The following is a 5,749-nucleotide window of genomic DNA, read 5'->3' on the forward strand; positions in this document are numbered from 1 at the left end:
AGAGAGAGAGAGAGAGAGAGAGAGAGAGAGAGAGAGAGAGAGTTTGGCATCAGAACGTTTTTGTAGTTAGCCTAATTCTCTAGTTTTGTTGTAGTGCATTGTTGCTGTAACCTGGTACAGTATCTCGGTGTGATGTTACTGTTACTGCAGCTGAACTACTGATCAGTATAGGCCATAGGCCTAATGCATTAGCCCTCCCACCCAATTTCACCACGAGCCGCAACTGGACATATGTGAATACTTTGCATTTATATTCATTTTTTGAAACCAGCTGTTTTTTCTGTCACTGACTAGCAAGTAAAGCAAGTAAGGGACACATGATGGCTCTCCCAACATGAAGCAGTAAAAAACCTACGAAGAAACATAACTGCTGTACTGGGTGCCTTGGCAGAGGAAGTAGAGACCCGCATATGTCCTACTGCTTAGGGACTGTATTCATTCCTTGCCACCTATCGCTTCATTGCTGCATGTTCCTGATAATCAAAGAGCAGGTAACTTAAATAACTCAGCTCAGATGCTATGTTTTACCTTCATATTTATTTTGCACAAACATAGGGTACCATAATTAATATTTCCACATGAGTCAATGTGCTTATTGTCCCAGGTCCCTGTCACCATGGACTTAATAAAGGGCATAAAAGATTCTGGTGGTCATCAACCTGGCTCACATTTGAGTAAGCTGACCCAAAATTTGGATAAATAATTGTCCCAGGTCCCTGTCACCATGGTCTTAATAAAGGGCATAAAAGATTCTGGTGGTCATCAACCTGGCTCACATTTGAGTAAGCTGACCCAAAATTTGGATGACTCTTCAGGACTGGGGGCATTCTGCATCTCTGTTGAACAGGAGAGAGGAAGAAGAGGGGATGATGCAGAAGATAGACAGCAGTACTGGCAAAGATTTCAATCACAGGTATGATTATGTGGCTTTTGGCTAAGTTTATAGATGTAACATCAATTTAAGTTGCACAGTTTTATTTATACTAATAGTTTACTGACATTTTTCATGTGTTTGATCAGGCAATGGATCCATATTTGGATGGCCCATCTCGAGAGACGTTTCTGTGAGGTTGGAGTCGTGGCTGCATTTGGGATACTCGGTCCACAAGCAGCTACACTACCTGACGACACTGCACATACAAAACTGAGGATACTGCTGGAGAAGTTTTGTTCACAGTCCTTGAAGAATGAGTCAAGGAGCAAGTGGTCTCTGGTCCACTCAAGGTAACTTAAAAATATGACATTTTCACATGATTTATCATGAACACTATACTGTGTTACTGATACTATTTCGAACCTTTTCAGAACAAGACGCAGCTGGCCATACTGTCTGAACTGTCCTCAAAATATGAGGAGTTTGGTGTCCTGTACCCAACTATGAGCCTGCTGGCTTCCATTGCCCTGGTCAGCAGTGTAAACTTTGAGAGGGACTTTATGGACTTGACCATGAACAGGGTAATAAATACTTTTCACAATGGGATTTGCTGCTTTAAGCTATCACAATTTTAAGCTATCAGCTATCACTTTTAAAGCCTAACAGTTAATGTATTTGCAGGACAAACATCAGCAATAGGCTGCAAGGAGACCATCTTGCAGCCTGCATGCAGATCTTGATAAATAGGCCAGAAAGATACACTGCAGTGACAAAAGCTGCACACTTTGTGGATGATGATCATCATAATATAATAATCATCTGATGTTTAGTTCAATGTACAGTTCAAATAACTGTTCAGCTGTTATATTGACTGCTGTCAATAAAAGAAACACATGAACAATATTATAATCAATTAGTTTTTCAGTCCACTAAATACATTTTACATACATTGCTGCAAGAAAATGGCTAAGTTGAGATGAACAGACTGAAAACTTTTTCTTAGTAGATAAAACACAACTTTTTCTTTGGGGACATAATTTGTAGTTAAAAAAGGTTACAAATCGCAATATATTTTATCGCAATACTCAGCATATCATAACATATTTCACAATAATATTGTATTGTGACTTAAGTATCATGATAATATCAAATCATGGATCTTCTGATGATTCCCACCCCTATGAGCATATTGTTGTTTAGCGCCTGTATGTTGATGAGAGATCAAGGCAAGAATTCTGCAATGAGTTTCCTATTTCAAACTCTGACTTTCAACGACACACTTTTAGAATTTTCTTGTAAAATAAATAAACAAATAAATAAATGAATCTGACTTTATAATTTTCTGACATCCATCAACTGTCCGCCCAGTATAGCCACTAGTACCCGATGTGGTGTTTCCTAAGTCCTCCTTAATAAAATGTGAGGTCATATATGATTAGTCTGAAGTTACTTAATTTATTCTCCAGCAGTCACACAAGCATCCAATGCATGTATTTTCACCTTCATCTAGAATTTTGATTTTATCCTTTGACATTGTGACATTTTAATTACAGCTGCACCCCAAAACTCAAATAATCTTTGCTGTTAAGAAGTTGCGCAACTTTAGTTGCCTCAAGGTGAGCATTAACTACGTGTAAGCTGCATATGTAGAACAGACAGTGCAGTGCTGTAACTGCAGGACTTGACAGTACACAGGCTTCCACTGAAGACAAGCCTTATGTTTCATTTGTTGAACCCCCTCAGAGACAAAGCAAGGTGTGACAGCAGCAAACCACTGTGTACATTTCTACATCCTGTCTACTTAGGCCATACCACATTCATTTTCATAGGGACAGATTTAAAAACTGTGTCTTAATATCAGCAAGCCTTAATGTTAGCTGTAGCATCACATATTTGGGTGCACCATGATGCTGCTGCCTTTATAAGCAGATACGGGATAACATGTTATTGAGTAGTTCTCAATTGTTATACATTTTAAACTCATAGTACACACATTTCACAAAGGGGAATGATACTGTGCTGCCAAAGCAAATGAAAGATTGTGTATATAAGGACTCTGTGTTCAATACAGCTACACTGGAAGCCCTGAAGGGATATTATAAGTAGCCTATGTTATTGAAATTGTTCCATTAACAAGAACTGACACAGTACACGCGGAAAGCCACTGCAATCTACAATCAAAATGGTCTCACCAGTGCTGCTCATGGTGCCAGTCAGATGTCTTCTCCAGTCAGATGATGCACAGTAAATAAGCCACTATCCACATTGACAGGACATGGATGTTGCAGCAGCCGCAGAGCGCACGAGCCTCAGTGCGAGGCAGCAGTATGGATGAAGTGAATTGTTTCCACAGAGGCCGGTTGTCCCTGACTGCTGAGGCCGCACACAGCCCCAAAAACCACCGCACCGAGAAGACAATGTCCTGCATACACTGCAGGGCTGCGCTGTGTCACTGTACGGCAGGCAGTGCAGGTTGGGTGTGGGCGCACAGTGGAGAAACAAGACAACTGTCAAGTTACGTAAAAGAGTGGATGAAGTTTCCGGTATTACATAGCAAAATAAAAGTCTGCCTTATGGTCTGTGCTCGGGATTACAGAAGTTTGAAATTCCACCAGTTCGGTCTGCTGCTGGTTTGGAAATTATAAAATATAACACAAGTCAAATTAAGCTTACTAAAATGTCTTTTTAGTACTTTTTAGTCAGTAAAAATACATTTTTAACTCCCATCTTTGGTCATATTAAATCAAATAATATGTGAAATTAAATATCGAAATTAAATAAAATAATAATAAATTACATAGGGCACAACTTCATGCCAAAAGACCCCAAAACCCTCAACCACTACTCCTAAATCAATCAGCATGTGCTGAGCAAGGGGCATAAATATAGACAGTGCAGGCAGTGTGGTTGCGCTGGGGCCCTTGGGATGAGTGAATGGGTGATTCAGATTTCCACCTCGGAAATACACCTGTATAATTAATTAATTTAAAAATGGTGCCATTGCTATGAGCTTTATTCTCTCAAAAATGCAAACCCTCTTTTCTCTGTTTTCTTTCTTTTCTGTTGTAAAATAGTCAGTAGCGAATCTATAACATCTATAACGAATTATATGCTTATTCTACATAAACGATAAAAACTATGAATAAACAATTTAAAAAATTTGTTCAATTCAGTGAATAATTTCTTATTTTCTTTGATATTTTGTCATATACAGGACAAGGACAAGAGAGAAACCAACAAGAGGAAAAAGTAGCAAAGCTCCCTAAATTAGATTTCTTTGGCTTTTTTATAAACAGTTGCCAGTGGTGTGTGGGATAGTTAAGCTTTATAATTTTTATCTTTAGGTGTATATACTTCCATTACTAATAATCAAACCTGAGCTCATCATTGCAAGTACGTGATTAAAAAATATAGGTTCTTCGGCTATGAAATTATTTCAAGGGGCTTGACATACTATATTAATCAATCTTGCAGTGAATCTCAGTGAAAAGTTAAGCCCAGTTCAGACCAAAGATTAGCAACCAGATGAGTTGAAACAGGCAACATAAGCACATACAGCAAGCAGCAGCAGTGCAGCACCAGTACACTGTGAGGACATTAACAGAGGGCTCAGCAGGGACAGAGCACCTGCTGCAGCAAGAGAACATGCTGTCTGCAGTCATTTTGACTTGACCAGCGGACTTGACTACAAGGCGTTTGGCTGTTGAAACAGGTGACATGCTTCATGTTCTAAAACCAGCCACCGGTGATTGGACCTGCTGAGTTGTAGGACACCATCAGCTGGCTTGAGTCGAGCTCAGACTGGCCAGTTTGCACCGCTGCAAGTTTTCTCTGCAAGGTTCTGAAATTGTTTCATCTCATCGCAAATCTTTGGTCTGAACTGAACTGGGTTCAGAATTACATAGTGTACTGAGGTAAATAACAATAAAGTTATAAACATTTTAAAAATGATAAATAGCCTCTTATTGTTATATATTTTGTTGTGGGATTACATGATGAATCAGAATTGTTTTTTTAATCATATACATATATATTAATCTTCTTTTTCTTTTTTGTTTTTTTTTGGGGTGATTTTAACACTGTCCAGTATTGATAAAGAGGGACAGTGTGTTACTGGCAAATGGGATAGCCATTCATGGAGGAACTGAGCTCCCTTATTATGTGACCCTCATAAATTTAGCTAGCTAAATATTTCAACAAAGATTTATGGAACATCTTACCAGTGATTAACATTTTTATACATTACTTCAAAAACAAACAAAGCCTGCCAAAAGAAAAAAAAAACAAGGAAGATGGGTGATATAGTGAGTCTGCTGTATTGCACCCCTCCTTAATAACAAAAAAAGGGATATTTATTGTTGTTGTACATTATTATTGTGTATTTATTAGGCCTACACTTAAATAATTGTGTTTCAAGTGTCTCAGTTGCCACTCAGTTGCCACTAGGCATTACTGTCAAAGTGGGACACTTTGGTAACGTGGTTGTGGGTCACTCTGTGTTTATGAAGAAGAGTCATCCATCCTGTTTTTAATCTTCCTGTCTTTTTTCTTAGATATAATACAGTAGAGATATTATTTACAATAGTATCATATGACAGGCTAAGACATTTGGATCATAATTAAAAATGACACAGAAGAATAGTATCAGAAGGTGTCCCACTTAACCTGTATTCATCCTATGTTCTGATGGCGACTTGGCAACTCCATCTGCTGAGGAAGATCAGGTAGCTCTAGTAAGTCCTTAAAAACTCTCCAGCTAATTCAGAATGCAGCAGCACGTGTACTAACAGGAACTAAGAAACAAGATCATATTTCTCCTGTTTTAGCTTCGCTGCACTGGCTCCCTGTAAAATCCAGAATTGAATTTAAAATCCT

Source organism: Epinephelus moara, chromosome 17, assembly GCF_006386435.1.
Source record: "Epinephelus moara isolate mb chromosome 17, YSFRI_EMoa_1.0, whole genome shotgun sequence".
Classification (NCBI taxonomy): Eukaryota; Metazoa; Chordata; class Actinopteri; order Perciformes; family Serranidae; genus Epinephelus; species Epinephelus moara.